The following is a 16,878-nucleotide window of genomic DNA, read 5'->3' as shown; positions in this document are numbered from 1 at the left end:
AGGGGTTAGGGATAAAGCAAAAATTTCACGCTGCAAATCACCCCCAATCAGCTGGATTAGTAGAGTGCTACAACGGCACTCTAAAGCTCAAGCTGGCCAAAATCCAGGCGAGCTCCGGTCTTAAATGGCCTGACGCTTTGCCTTTAACACTCCTATCCACCAGAATGACCTACATTCACGAGTGGGACTTAGTCCATATGAGGTGGTTTTTGGCCGCCCGGCCAATGTATGGGCTGTGCCAAGACCGACGAAATTCAGCGAAATCGAACATCCAGTACTGCTTGATTATTTGTATGAATTGACTGCTAAATTGCGTGTTTTACACCAACAGGTGCATGATACTCTCCCCCAGGCCTCTGAAGCTCCAGGACACCCTATTGACCCTGGCACGTGGGTTCTCGTGAGGAACTTCCAGCGAAAGAGCAACGATGAGCCCCGTTGGATTGGCCCTCACCTCGTACTTCTGTCGACAAGGTCAGCGGTTCGAGTAAAAGGGAAGAAGAATTGGATTCACGGCGCCCACTGCAAGCGGATCCCTTTGCCTCTACCATATGACCAGTGGGTCCAGGAGGGTATCGCTGATTCTGAAACAGACACTGTACCTCGTTTTGTACCATTTAGTGATGCACGCGTAAGAGGCACAACTTCAGAACAAGAGAGTGATGATATTTTGCAAGAAGCTGTGCCACCGTCAATTCGATTGGACACCACAGAGCCTGAACTCTTGTTTCAAGACCAGACAGTACCCGGCAGAAACCGCTACCACTTGAGACCAAGGCCTATGGACAAATAAATATTCCTCTCCCTTACCTTTTTGTTTTTGATATCATAGTTCTCCCATCTGAAGAACTTTTTGATTTTTGTTTTTCGAACCACCATCCGGGTTCAGCCACAGGGTCGCGGTGCCAAGACTTTGGGGTACAGGCCGAAGACGTTAGGTCAACGGTTCTGGTTGGTCTAGGGCGTTCCCTGGACTGACAGGCGTACTCCTTAGCAGAAGATACTCATCCGCCGCGAGCGGCACGATTAGAGGATGAAGTTTTTCAAGATGGAGAGACCCGCTGAGGAAATGAACTTTAAAGCGAAAATATGTAAAATAATGAAGAGCAAACGTTTTGTATTATTATGTCTGTCTATACTCTGTAGTATGATGGTATTTACTGTAGGATTTGTATTCTTCTCCTCTCAAGAGCCCTTTGCACCCACTGTACAGCCTATACCTCCTCCTACTGCCTCCTTGCACTCTTTCCACCCTCTCACTGAACACGAACAAGCTAGACGATCAGAGTTTGTAAACAACTCGTTTATTCAACTCCTGCACCAGCACCAACTAGTTATGAATACAACCAATTGCTGGGTGTGTGGTTTAATGCCACATACCATTAACAAGGGTATTCCATATCTAGTGCTGCCGTTTAGTTACAATGGATCGTCATGGGCATTCCAGACCATGTTTCTTTTTGCATTAGATGCCTACTCCCCGCGACAACCACGTTCCATCAGACCTAGCACCAATAATAAAGCTTTAATGAAAGGAGTTGCCGATATGAGCAGAGATATCGACGCATATTCATCTATTCCCAAGAATGAATTGCGAGCTTATGTAGGTTGGAACGCGACGGGGTATAGTATTAGTCTGGGTGAAAGGCAGCGAAAAATCTCATCCCCAATTTGGGTCGTACCCCACATAGGTCGGTTCTGTTTACAAGGTAATGGTCAGAATCCAAGAGCTCAACTGGGGAAAAGTGACTGTACTGAAACGTACACTTTTCCATCACAGTTTTCCCCTGCGTTTTTGGCTGCCAAGGGTACATATTTTGTCTGCAATGACCGAGCATATACATGGTTGCCCTCTGATTTCTCGGGCACATGTTATATTGCAAATCTGCTACCGCCGACATTTACTGCTGCCTCTGATTATCACAAGACCAGAGTTGTAAGAGGCGTGATTAGTAAGGAGGATACTGCTGGTCAGGAAGCGGGAGACTTCTTTTTGGGTTTCCTGCCGTTTTGGGGACCGATGGTCAATAGTAGGAACCTGAGACAACTGACTCGTGTGGTTGAATCCACTGTTAATGTAACGGCTGGTGCCCTTGGTAATTTGACAGTTGAGCTCCAAGCGGATCGCCTCATGACTTTGCAGAACCGCATGGTTCTAGACGTCATACTTGCAGACCGCGGTGGGGTATGTAAGGTTATCCAATCTAGCTGTTGCATTTTCATACCAGATAACGCTCCAACAGTTTATCAAGCCATCCCCAAACTGCATAAAATATCTGAATCCATACATGTGGATAAAGGAGATTGGTCACTGGTGGGGTGGTTCTGGGAACTGATATCTGCCTGGGGTTGAAAGATTCTGATGGTCATTGGAATGATCTTAGCCATCCTTTTCCTGTTCTGTCTGTGCATACAGTGTGCTCCTGCGATATGTGGCCTCTGTGCTACATTATGTGTAAGGAAACCTGTATTGAGGGACGAGCTAAGTAATAGGATGATGCTACAGCAACATCTCCATGACTTTGTGAATATAGACTTGGACTCGGATTGAAATGAGCCTAGTTATTGCCTATGTAAGGGCAAAAGGAGGGTCTGTGGTACTTTGAAATTTGGGACCGCGTAGGAGGCAGGGCCCTACCCCTGTCTATTCCGGTATTAGCGAACCGCGAATGGACAATGCGGTATGTACAAGTGCTTTGTATAACGTTTTAGCGATAAATGCACTTTGTATACGATATTTTACATTGACTTCGTGGGTCGAATCTTGGAGCGGTGGCCATCTTATGGTTGCCCTCACATAGGCTACACATTACGAACAAGTACGGGCCTTTAGAACACATGTACTTTCTGTTTGACTTCTCTGTGACCTGTCCAACTTGGCTCCGCTGCCCCAGGTCAGTCCGGTCCCACGAACTCCCCGTCCTAGGGCCACCTGTGATTAGCATCAGGGTTTGACACACCATAAAGCCTTTTCATCCCACACAAGCCTCCGGCTAATCTCTTTCACACCTGACTCTTCCTGCTTTATGGCTTGTTTTACAAACAGGAGATGCCCGTGTTTATTGGGGTCTGTTGATATCTGATGTGGGATCAGAGCCTCGCTGGGTAAATAATTGTGGGCTGGCTTAACTGGAATGTGGGATGGTCATCATGACTCTGCCTTTTCGTTTGTAATGGATACATGTGAATGACCATATCGTAAAACAAGGAATGTGTGCCTGAAGCATGATATTTTGTATTTACGGAGAAGCCCGTTTCTGTAACTTTAAGCAGTCTCCTGAGAACATACATTGTGTTGTACTTCTCGGATACCTGTAATTGGTCTGCAGCCAATAAATCGATCTTTGACTTCACCCAGAAGACTCTGTGTTTCTGTAGGTCTGAAACAGAAAGAACCCGAAGTCTTAGGGTGTGTTCCCCTGCACCGCTGGGCTTTAAATTCCCAGTACTTCACCAACGACGCCGACTCACAACCCCAACCGGAAGAGGTCAGCGGTCAAGCGGCGGCTGGGAAACACGAGGAGGCACTCCCGATGTCATCAGGGAGGGACAAGAAAAAGGACGGAAGAACAGAGCAGACTGGGAGCAGAGAGCGTGCAGAAAGAGACGAGGAGCGAGGAGGACACATCGACGGAAGGCGAGGATGAAGGAACCCAGAGGAGAGAGACCCCGGCAAAAGCAGCGTACAGTGCACCAAGCCTCGCGGCCCACAGAGGGAGGAGGATGCCCCCGGTCCTTTCGCCACGGCCCTGGACACAGGTCGTGGCACAAGGCGAGTACCTCTGCGAGATTCGTTTTGGTGGGGGTGGTTGGGAGGCACAGGGAACTAAGGGCACGCATGTAGCTTTCATAGTTTGTGCACCACGTCGGTTTCCTCACGTTTCCCCCTTCACAACCCGAGTGGTTTTTGGTGACGGTAGCACACACGGTGAACACAGGAAACCCAACAGTAACCTCGGCCCTTTCTTTCTTTTCTTTTTTTTCCCCTGACTTGGTGGAGACCGAGGAAGTTACTGGGAGGGCGCCCAGAAGCCACAATACCCAAGATTTGGTGAAGAGAACCAGAGGGATCGTGGACTGTCATAACAAGTGCAAACCAATAACTACAAGACTTTTTGTTTGCTGTTACAAACATATTTGCTATATACTGGAGAAGGGGTCTCTCCCTGTTAATAAACCCCCTTTTGAACACATACCTGATGTGTCTCCTATTCCCTTCAGCCTACCCACTACAAAGTGGTGTTAGAAGTGGGATAGACCAGCTGCAGTGTCGAATCATGACACAACCCGTGACTGTAGAGGGGATAATAGCCCAGCTGGCCAAAGGGCAGCGACACCTCCAACTTGTGTTAGAACAGCACTCCTTGACCACCCAAAAGGATCAGGAGGCTCTCCAGGAAGCGTTAAGGGATCAGGCTAATCAACTCACCAGCAACCAACAGGTCCAGGATACCGCGATTTTATGACTGAACGATGCGGTAGTAAGCACAAGGGTGAGACCTAACGTTCCTGGGTCTGTCTTGCAAAAATATCAAGAAGGGGATGATCCCAACTATTTTTTTATCAACTTTGAGAGAGTAGCAACCACAGCAGCCTGGCCCCAAGAGAGGTGGGGACAGTACATAGCTCTTCTGTAATCCGGTGAACTCCAGGCCGCCTACCAAGCGGCCAATCCAGCCGGAACCATCCTATGAGGATGTCAAGAAAACCATCTTGGAACGGCTGGGTTGCGACCAGGAGTATTAAATAGCGAAATTCAGGAAAGAGAAATGGACAGCAGGAGACAATCCCCACACCCTCTTTTACAGAATACGAGACATGAGTAATAGATGGCTGATGCCCCATACATCCAGTACAGAGGAACTCACGGAGAAAATATACATGGAACAGTTCCTGGAGGCCCTACCTCCCAACACTAGGTCTTGGGTGAAGCAACATCCCAACCTCACTTCTACCACCGCGGTGGAATTGGCGTGCGCTTTCCATAGATCCCCAGATTTCAGTGCAAATGCACCCACACCACCTTACATCCCCTCGCGGAGTTCAAGCCGACCAGAGCCTAGAACCCCAGTACCTCCCCGTATCCAACAGAAAACCCTTTTCCCTTCCCCACCACCTCACAGTCAGGGTCCACAGTGTTATCACTGTGCGGAATGGAGACATATCGCTAGGCACTGTCCTCATCGGGCCCCCACCACTGATCCCATGGAAATAAGTTATACTAGAGGGCGGATATATGTGACAGGGAAGGCACACCAGAATTATAGGAAGGAGATCCTCTTAAAAGGAAGGAAGCAGCAGGCTCTCCTGGACACCGGGTGTCATGTGACAGTGGTAAATGAAAACCTAATATTCCGTCCCCAGATGCGAGAACAAGGACAAGTAAGCGTTACATGTGTACATGGAGACACCAAATCATACCCAGTAGCCGAGGTCTTGTTAGACATAGATAATGATCCCCAGCTAAGGAAAGTGGGTGTCATGCCATCCCTTCCCGAAGCAGTTATTATAGGAACAGACCATCCAAAGTTTAGACAATACCTGGACGATATCAAAGAGATCCCTAGTACTTGGTTACATGAAGCACCCTTTAACGGTAGTGACATAGAGACCACACAAACGAAGGACAGAAATAGAAAACAAGACAGACGAAGGGATAAATGGAACTACAGCCAGACACAGCACTCCTGTTCTGCCTATCCTCTTTCACTCGCCGAGTCAAACGAAGCGGTCCCTGTTAGTTTCCGTATGGCTCAGAGGGAGGACAACACTTTCTTATGCATGGGAACACGTTCAAGACCAAGAGCCGGCACAGGTAAGACCCTATTTTCTGGTAAAAAGGGGGCTATTGTATAGGGTTGTGAATGGGGTTACACACTCTACCACACAACTGCTGGTTCCCTCCTCCTTTCGCACACACGTTCTGCATCTGGCCCACAATCAGGTAGGGGGGTCATTACAGCAAGGAGAACCCTTTGAAATACCTCTTGGAAACGTTTTATTGGCCCGGGGTATACAGAGACGTGGCTAAACATTGTGCTGCATGTGTGAGATGTCAGTAGTAAACCCGAGTGGGGTAAAGAAAGCACCTCTTCACCCCTTACCCATAATTGATATACCATTCAAAAGGGTAGGGATGGACTTGGTAGGGCCCCTGCCCCCCTCTGCCAGAGGACACTGTTATATCCTCGTCATTGTGGATTATGCGAGCCGATATCCCCAAGCGTTCCCCCTAACGAGTATGACCACTCCCACCATAGCCCAGACCATGACATCCCTGTTCTCGAGGGTGGGTTTCCCGTCAGAAATCCTTACAGATCAGGGGACCCCGTTCATGTCCCGCCTTATGATACAGATATGCACGATTTTAGGAATCGACAGGATCCGCACGTCAGCGTACCACCCCCAAACAGATGGCCTAGTGGAGCGTTATAACAAAACTATTAAGACCATGCTCCGCAAAGTCATCTCCGAATCAGGAAGGGACTGGGATCGTAAGCTGCCTCTGGTTCTCTTTGCCATAAGATCGCACGAACAGAGCTCCACAGGTTTCTCTCCATTCGAACTACTGTTCGGAAGGAAGCCCCAATCTCTTCTGGATATGGCAGCAGAACAGTGGGAGGAGGAGGACGAGGAAGGGAAGCCCCTGCTGAAATACACTGCAGATCTTAAGACTAGGGTAACCCAGTTATGGGGCCTAGTACATGAACACATGGAAGAAGCCCAAAATACACAAAAAACATACTATGACAGAAACAGTAGTCTGAGGGAATTTCAGCCTGGGGATAAAGTGTTTCTTTTGTTGCCTTCCAGCGAGAATAAATTGTTATCCCATTGGCAGGGTCGCTTTGTCGTTGACAAACGGATAACCCCAGTTACGTACTGCATCTCTTTACCCTCACGAGGGGGGGGGCACACAGATATATCATGTCAACCATTTAAACAAATGGGAAGAACCACCTACACCCGACACCTCCGGGATACCGGTACACCTAGTGAGCACCGAAAGACCCATTGATATACCCCCGCTAACCGTACGGGAATCTGAACTAGAGAAGATACCCACTGGAGATATATTATCACCTACACAGCATACACAGATAAAGGCCTTATTAGACTCCTTTCCAGGGTTGTTTTCCACTATCCCTGGCCTGACCTCCCTGGTACAGCATGACATAGTATCACTAGAAAGTAAAGTGGTACGACAAAAGCCGTAATGGATCCCAGCAGCACGACGAGATGCAGTAGAAAGTGAAGTGACGGCCATGCTACAATCCCACATTATTGAGCCATCACAGAGTAACTGGTGCTCCCCAGTGGTGATCGTACCAAAACCCAAAGGTAGTCTTCGCTTCTGTATAGATTTCAGACAAGTGAATGCCATAACCAAATTCGACACCTATCCCATGCCACGCATTAACGAACTAATCGAACGATTGGGAAAGGACCGCTATATGTCGACCCTTGATTTAACCAAGGGTTACTGGCAGATCTCCTTGTCCCATCAAGCCAAAGAGAAGACCGCTTTTTCAACCCCCTCTGGTCTCCACCAGTTCAGGGTGCTTCCCTTCGGGTTGCACGGGGCCCCTGCCACATTTCAGCGTTTGATGGACCGGCTTCTGCAACCACGTAATGGGTATGCCGCTGCGTACCTTGACGACATAGTCGTGTTCAGCTCATCTTGGGAAGACCATATACAACATTTGCACTCCGTATTCACCACCATTAAAACAGCAGGTAAGAAATCCTTACTTGCCACAAACACCATTCAGTACCTGGGTTACACTATTCAGGAGGGGCTTCTAAAACCTCAGATGGACAAAGTAGAGGCGATTAGGGCAATCCCTGCCCCTATAACCAGATGGGAGGACTATCTGTCGCGGCACCCCTCCACTGAATGACCACATCGTCCATTCCTGAGGGGGGAGATGTGTGAGGAGGATGGAGGCGGGACGGACCAGAAGTGTCCAACAGACGGTGCCGACTTACCACCCCAACCGGAAGAGGTCAGCGGTCTAGCGGCGGCTGGGAAACTCAAGGAGTCACTCCCAATGTCATCAGGGAGGGACAAGAAAATGGACGGAAGAACAGAGCAGAGTGTGGCAACACCGGGAGTGGAGAGCGTGCAGAAAGAGATGAGGAGCGAGGAGGATACAGCGACGGAAGGCGAGGACGAAGGAACCCAGAGGAAGGAGGCCCTGGTGAAAGCAGCGTACAGTGCGACCAAGCCAGGCGACCCACAGAGGGAGGAGGATGCCCCGGGTGATTTCGCCACGGCCCTGGACATGGGTCGTGGCACAAGGCGAGTACCTCTGCGGGGTTCACTTTGGTGGGGGTGGTGGGGAGGCACACAGAACTAAGGGCACACGTGTAGATTTTGTAGTTTGTGCTCCGCGTCTGTTTCCTCACGTCCCCCGTCCCCCCCCTTCACAACCCGACTGTCATAACAAGTGCAAACCAATAACTACAAGACTTTTTGTTTGGTGTTACAAACATATTTGCTATATACTGGAAAAGGGGTCTCTCCCTGTTAATAAACCCCCTTTTCAACACATACCTGACGTGTCTCCTATTCCCTTCAGTCTACCCACTACACACATGTACCAGAGCTATTCTTTAGCGTGACACAGTGACATACATAACTTTACCTGGCAATACCTTACTTCCACGTCGGAGTTACTGTGGTGGCCCGAACAACATCGCTAGATAAAAGAAGCATGAAAAATATTTATTAACAGAGAATTTTCTGGTTTCCAAGGATAACACATGCAAATGTATCAGAATGAGATATACAGTTCTCAGAGTCCAAGCAGGTTAGAAATGCTTCTGAATGTTTGTACTGAACAGGTCATAATGGACTCAGGTAAGAACCCAAATAGGCCTACGAAAGGGCTGCTCTCGGGGCTAGATAGGCCGAGGCATTGTGAAACGACACAGGCCTGAAAACAGCACCGCAGGAGCACTGCACCATTTTCTTTCAGGACCATAAATGATTTCCTGTTCCAAAGATGCTCCTGGAGACTGCGTTAGACATGGCGGGAGCATTAGAACATTTCATGCCTTTTTGTTGGTACATAGAAATTACGTCTTTTCAAACTAACGTGTTATTTAAAAGTGTGAAATAGTATGAATTGCTAAGTCCAAATTTTCTCCCATTTTTTAACGCTCCTTTGGGGAAAAGCCTTCAAAGAGAGAGGGCGCTCGTTAACCTCGCTATAAGCAATGTGTTAATGTCAGCATTATTTTGTAACATGGATGAGCAGGCATGAAAACATTGGTAGGAGGAGCTAGACACTTCTTTTAATGAAATATGGGCCTTATTTATGAGGCCCTTACTCCGCCGTTGTGTCACTTTTTGTGACGCTGCGGTGGCGTAATAAATGTGCCACACAGCGTCATATTTACAAACTGGCACATCTAGGCAGATGCGCCACTTCGTACACCCCTGCGCTACATTATACCTGCGACAGGTATAATGTATGCACAGTAGGCGTTCCGGCGCAGCAAAGCCTCATAGAAGTGTCACAGTGAAATCTATGAGATCTCACTGCGCCACTTCTACGGCCTCACTGCGTCAAATCCTTACGTCTTCCTGAAGCAGGCATAAGGGGTGACACAGGCCTTTTCACATGGGGCTTGCCCCATGTGTAATGACACATTGCTGGAGTTGCGTGTATTTCCAGACACACTCCAGCAATGTGCCATTTTTGCGCTGATAGATACGTCAGGATTCCTGACCTATCTGCCAATCCTTGCGACATGGATCGCTGTACGTAAATACGACGCATCCATGGTGTCATGAGAAGGGCGGACTGAAAAGTGTTGCATTGCTGTTTTACCGCAGCCATGCAACACTTTTCATGAATGAGGCCCTATGCTTTTAAGAAACTTACGGAGGCCTTTGCTTAGATATCTCCGAAGTATTCAGTGTAATACTATACTTCCAGTAGTGCAGAATCACAAATGGTACATTCGATATTACCGGAAGTTGTTTCTACACGTTTTTCTGCACTTAAAGTTGAGGAGTTAATAAGTGCTAATGGTTAAGGCTTAGCAGTGCTGAGAAGTGGCATTAAGACGGCCATACCTTATTGAAACAATGCTCCTGATTACATGCCACACAACAAACAAAATAACTGTTATGACATAGGTTAATTCGTGATGTGTGGCAGGTTAGGTAAACACGTGACCCTTGGGGTTCAGAAATGAGCTCATCCAACTGAACACTTCTCTAACTGGATAAGTTGAACAAGGGAACAATCTAGTCCTGAATTCGGGGGGCATTGCTTTTTGGATACACACTGACCACCTGAAGCCAGTACATGGTAATGCTCTGGACACCAGAAGAAGATTCTACAGGTTGGCCGGGAGAGAGTGTTTTATGAGCACATGGACTGTAGCTTCTGTGAGGCTGGGACCAAGCTTGCATGAACTCTGGACATTGTGTGGCCTGCCCCTAAAGGGAGGAGCCTGACTGACTAACTAGAGCTGCCCACAGAAAGAGGATGTTGGTATCGCGGAATGACCGAGCTGTGACCTCCTCATCTGCAAACTACAGTGCCGAACCAGGAGCAGAGAACTGTGAGGAAGGGAAGCCCAGCTGTCGATGACACAATCCAAGCCCAAGAGAAGAACCATTTTCATCTATAAGACAACATATTGATCAGCCCAGGAGCAGTGATAAGCGTACTTCACTTCATTGCCATTAGATAGGCCTCTCCCCCGGCACATCCTGGCTAGGGCGGGCAGTGAGCACTGGCTGGGTGACCAAGAGTGCACCAGAATGTGGCTTGAAGAACACTGACTGAATGACTTGCTTTCTTAGAGAACACCTTCTGTCTTCAGGGCTGTCCATATCTAATTTGTATCAGTTTAAGAGGTAAAGTAACCCCATTGTTTTTGCATAATTATTCTGGTAGCTCCTTGAGATGTGCATGAAGCACTTTAAAAGATCCCTCTCTGAGAACCACCTACCCAGAGATATCTGTCAAAGATTTGGTGTCCCTTTAAAAAAAAAATATGCTGTATTTTGTTTTAGTTTTCTATAGAACCAGTAACATATAGGCAATATTCTTGTAGAGAAAACAAGTGCAGTGAGTGCTCATAACAGAGATCATGCATGCATAGTTAATATACCTTTAGCAAGAACAAGTACAGCAAGTACAGATAAATCTGTGGCATCACAGTGGTCAAACATGCAAGTTAATATGCCAGAGCAGGAAACAAAGTAAGAATCAATAGATTCAGATCATCTGCCTTTCCAAAAATGCAGAGTTTGTTCCATACTTTGCCCTCTTAACCCATTATTGTAGCAAATGTGCCTAGACGTGAAGCAGATGAAAAAAGTTCAGTCTGCCCCCACATCATGTAACTTCGCTACCCTTTGACCCCAGCGCCTGTCTATCTGTTTGAAGAACAAGGATCACCAAGTCACATTGCACTCATGGATACAGCATGGATACAGTCATTGTGGTCTAGTGTGAGGGGGTCTGATAACTCTTGAATTCTTGCTGAGCAGGAAATACTGTTAAGTTTTCTTCCAATTTCACTTGATAGTCCTCTGCAACAGCCTATTACCCAGCTGAGAAATGTCAGCGTTTGTGGCCTCAACCAATGAACAGCCACGCGTCTTTTAGCTAATATCACCTCAAAAGCCTCAAATGTATGTTTCAATTGACTCTTTCTTTCAATTACATAATATTTCCATTAGATAGTGCTTAGGAATTAGTGTGAGAAAATCACATGAGAGTGGTTGTAACTGTTGTAACTCCTGTCTATAATAGTTGTGCTTTGGACAAACCCATGCCATATTTAAGAAGTCTGCCTTTGATGCTCAGCATCTTGGACATTTAAAGGTCTGATACAGGGGTTTCTTTTTTGATTTTAGTGGTTGTGGATGCGTTTTCTGTAAGTAATTGAATTGGACTAACTTAAATCTGATATTAGTCAATATTTTTCTAACCTCAGCATAGGTCTTGTCCTTCTCCTCATCTATGACCAGTTACAGGAAATAAGAGGTCCCCTTTTTTCTGGCAATCATCGTTTTCCCTCCCTTGTCGTATTTCAGGTCAATGCACATATGAGCTACTATCCTCCCTCTCGGCATTAGACCAGCATGGATGCTATACCTCTCTAGCCATATGTGCATATTGCAGGAATTGTTCTGTTCCGATACTTAAAAATGTCTATGGCACCAGAACCTGCTTTATGAGTACAGATCTCCAAACGTTTTACTCTCCCTCTCGCTACCTTGTGTGATACAGCAACTGTATACACGTCAATGGCATCTCTACCAGGAACATTGGGCGTCTAATTATGACCTTCACCACTCTGTCCGATGCCCACCCTTCCTTCCGGATAACGAATAGGTGATTGTCTGCTATCGTTCCTCCCATCTTAAGTATATCTTGCCATGGTACCTGCTCACGTATTTCCTACAATGGTGTTACTCCCACCTCATCTTGTCATCTAATCACTTACCTGCAAATTGTTGATTTGTGGCCATGCAATACATTTCAATGTCAAGTAAGTCTGACATTTCTGAAATTCCATTCTCCCAAGATGGTTTCAATGATTGACTATATGAATGAGTGTCAAGACTCACTATACTACGTGTACCCATCCAAACCAAAAAGAACAATGGTCAATCCAGCTCTCTTAACAATCAGAGTCACATAGGGCATACCGGTCTCTGCCAGACATAAATGCAGCGAGGCAAAATAAAATACTGCCAATCACAGAGAAAGAGAGACCGCTCCAGAATGCGGCTGAAAATTTCAAACTTTCAAGTAGTTTTCCCATTTAAGAGAATATTAAGCAACACATATCGTGCCACCTGTATGCCAAGGTTCCACTCTTACATCCACCTCAGGCTATCCAATTCGATTGAGAGCTTTCCGCCCTCTTAGAGCATCCAATTCAGTTTTAGGCCAGTTGGTATGCAATCCCGATGCTGCACCACATTGGGGCAGCTCTTGTAAAAGTATCAGGAGCGACTTTTAAAGAGCTCTCAGTTACATAAGAATGTCATCTGCTGCCTATATGGTTCCTTTCACCTACTTTTATGTCCCAGTCCAGAAAACTAGTCTCAGCATCCCAGCAGCTCCACATTTAGGGAAAATAACAGGGGTAAGAGAGGATACGCTGCCTTGTGACTCATTCAAATACGAGTTGTAGGTCGCCTGGCCTGTTCTTACTCTAGCAGTTACGTGCAAGTAAATCAATTTGACCCATTTCAAAGAAAGTGTCACTGCAAATGATTGATAACAATATATGTGTAAGCCAGCACGACCAGAATCATCACCCTTCCACATACCCCTTATTTCTGCAACCAATTCATCCATATTGAGATGGTCATCGAACATGACTCTCTGACCACTGGTAAACCTAGACAAAGCAATCCCCCCTAGAAATCCCCTAATCTGAGTTCTGTCAGTCTGTATACGTTGTGTATCAATGTGCTCAAGATAGGAATAACATGAGTCACTTATTCCTGCCTGATTGACAATAGGCTCACCCCTTTCTCCTTTAAGATGTACTATCTGCACCTTGGGACTGACTCATCACCTTCAGAACTGTTGCTGTGTGATGCTTTACCTGGAACAATTCCTCGAATCCCTCATCGACGGCAGCCTCGATGAGGATGCTGAAACTCTGCATGACAGCTTCACCGCTCATCGGAATTTATGCATCGCTCCTGCTGCGCCTTGCATCCTCAACACCGGACTTCACATCGCAAGTCCCGTCAACAGGATCCTCGACGTTGATGCATCAGGAGCTCGCGTTGCAGCCTCACTGCATTTTGAAACCAGCACACTGCAACCTCTGCACGACGCATCTTAGACCCTAATACACACAATGCTCCGCAACCTGGATTTAAGGTACTTTGTTTAGCAGGCCTCACCAGCTCCTTGTAACCGGCCTGCACTCCATCACTTTTGGCCTGAGCTTGTGACTTTGTCCCGGCCAGCGCAACCAGATATCCCCATTAGCGCTTTTTCTTTCTGGACACTATTCTACTTAATCACTTTGAAATTCAATATCTCCTGCTCCCTCAACTGGATTTTCGTCATTTTGGTCTTGTATTTCTTAAAGTCAGATCTATTTGTCTAACTTGGTGTTGAATCATTGTGTGTGGTGTTTTCACTGTTTGAAATGTTGTACAAATACTTTACACACAGCCTCTAAAGTTAAACCTCACTGCTCTGTGCCAAGCTACCAGAAGGTGAGCACAGTATAATTTAGGGTAGCCTGCCTCTTGCCCTGACTAGGATTGTGATTGCTGCTTGACTAAGGGCTTATACCCCAGTCAACCAACACCCCAATTTCTAACAATGCTGTGATGTATATGTGATGGTATGTTTGTCAATGGTATAAGCAAAAGAAGTTGTAGGAAGGGAAAATATGAATTTGCATTCGGCACTGTGAATAAATTGTCAGACCTGTTGGTAACACATATATATAATTATTTAATTGTTAGATATATATATTATAGGTTTAAATGTATCTCCATAGCTTTCTACTGTTATGTACACTTCATATGTAAGCCTGGGATTGATGGGGTGATATGGGCATACTCCTTTGCTGTACAGAGACTTTGTTGAGGGTCAGCTGAGATGTGGGTCCTTGTGCCCCTGAGGATGGCTCTGTCCTTTGAGTTGAGCCTCTGCGCAAGGTGAAATTGAGCTGGGTGTTGACTCTGATGGTGGGCGATACAGCACCCAGCGACTTTACCTGCTGCAAGCATGCGCGGTGCCCAGGTGGCTGGTGAAAACATGCCAAAACTGTCAAGATAACTCTGGTTTCCACACTTTATTCCCTAAAAATGTATAAACCATGTTATTTCCTATCCCATTATAAATTACTTGGACCTACAGGAAAGGTAATAACATGGGAGGGAACTCGTTGGGAGTATTACTGCCTACTTTGTAACGAGGACCTTAGTCTAATCCTTGGAGGGGGGTGTTAGAGGAACAGCAACTGAATCCACACCGTGCAACAAATCATTCCTGCTAGCGTTCAACACCTTCTCAATGAAATCAAGCCAAGCATAAACTACAGGTACCAGAGGGCAGTGCTGATGATCTCTTAAGTTGGACACTCACGGAGGCCCAGTGCCTGAGTCCTAAGCCTCACATCTTCAAATTCAAACTCTCTAGCCAAAGACAGAAGGGAACATGCGTCTTCCAAACGTTTGCACATTTAAAGAAGGGAAGGGGAAAGGGAGAACATCATATATACTGTGATATGTTAACTTCAACAAGGGGTTACTGCAGAGAACAGGGGTCAGGTCTACACGTTGTACAAGGGGCTCTGCTGCCTGGCAATTTATTGTGGGCTGTGATTGTGAACTTCAACCCGACCTATACATGAATTTAAGAAAAATTGTTTCTGGAGCACAGAATTAAGGCCCTCATTTACAAGCGGCCTGCGCCACCAGCGTGTTACTTTTTATGACAGTCCGGTGGGGCAGGCCTCCCAATCTTGTCTATGAGGCGACACAAAGCCTCCCTGCGTGGCTTTGCATGGCCTCACAAACATGGAGTAAGGCAAGCCATTTGCTGTGTGTTGCCTTACTCTACGCCAAGGAGGCGTTCCATCGGTGTTGACGTAAGCCTTTCCTCTCAACACCCATGGAATTTACACTGCCACAAATTCACAACATCACGTAAACCTGGGTCAGGGCCAAAAACGTATGCCTCCCAGAGCAGGTGTAACGAGGAGAAATATTTACATTTCTCCTTGTTTTTTCATCTTTCCACATGTGCTGCATTCTGCAGCACACACAGAATAAGGAAAACACCTCCCATGATTGTTTTTGTGCAGGAAGGGACACCTTCCAGCACAAAAACAATCATGCCAACAACACGGACACCCTTGCACCATGACTGACCGCCTCTGTTCTGTCCTGCTGTGAAAAGAGTTCTTCCTCTGCTTTGTGGGCTGGCTGTGCAACGCTGATCAACAGACTCCTGTACTGTGCATTGCATCACATGCTCACTTCTTGGAACATGACGCAAAGAAGCAGAGACGCGAGACATCGAATTGCTGAAAGGCTGCACTGCCTTAATTCCGCGAGAGCAACAAAGGGCTTCAAAGAGAAACACAAAGAGGAAAACAACAGCTGATAATACTCAATCCAGTGTGAAAGGGGGGCGCTTGTGACAAAATCAATAAAGGAATTTGTAGGCAAGCACTTTAAGAGGATGCATACGCCTGTGAGAACCCAAGACTCTAATAAAGAACAGCTAAATGAACAGGAGGTTACTGGACATTGTGCCCCAAATTTAGATGTACCATTTCCTAACCAAATTAACCGAAGCTGAATGGATCACACTTTGGAAACTAGACTGTCCTCATCCCCACGGATTTTTTCTATGACCGGTGCCAAAGAATCAGAACATGAGGGAAATGCCTCAAATGAATCAAGTTGGGACCATAGCAACAACACGGACCTGGCTATAAAGTCTTAGATCGATAAGAACATGGGACAACCTGTAAATCAAGGATCTGAGTCCTCTGAAGAGTCGGCGCGTATTTTCATACTGGGCATAGATATACCTGCAACACTTTCAGCCTCAATGTTGGACATAATGTTGATGTTGCAAAAAACCTTGCATGGTCTTCTAAAAGTAGCTATGCTGAATAATCACACACTAAAAATCCATGAAATGCAATTTCAAAACATCGTGGGTGAATTGTAAGGGATCAGGGGCCTAATGCCATCAGTAGTTAGACCGGTGCCTGATGCATTTTTTCAGGGTAGTGCTGGGGACCCCATGCAAGTGAATAATTTGCAAGAATTCTATATCTCAAGATGCCCAATGTTGATCAAGAGATGGGGAGAACACACTTGGTATAGGCGCTATAATCCCTGAA

At 46.5% G+C, this 16,878-nt stretch overlaps 1 long non-coding RNA gene across 1 annotated transcript in view; it reads right to left on the bottom strand.

The window, feature by feature from the left end:
- The window catches only part of LOC146798439 (uncharacterized), an 84,546-nt gene that overhangs the window by 33,956 nt on the left and 33,712 nt on the right, over positions 1 to 16,878 (bottom strand). The window contains exon 11 of the long non-coding RNA XR_014969162.1: positions 8,649 to 8,702. This is a non-coding gene — a long non-coding RNA (uncharacterized LOC146798439). The remainder of the gene's footprint in view (positions 1 to 8,648; positions 8,703 to 16,878) is intronic.

Source organism: Triturus cristatus, chromosome 9 (genome assembly GCF_964204655.1).
Source record: "Triturus cristatus chromosome 9, aTriCri1.1, whole genome shotgun sequence".
NCBI lineage: Eukaryota > Metazoa > Chordata > Amphibia > Caudata > Salamandridae > Triturus > Triturus cristatus.
The sequence above is the reverse complement of the archived record's forward strand: the minus strand, read 5'-3'. Positions and strand labels throughout refer to the sequence as shown.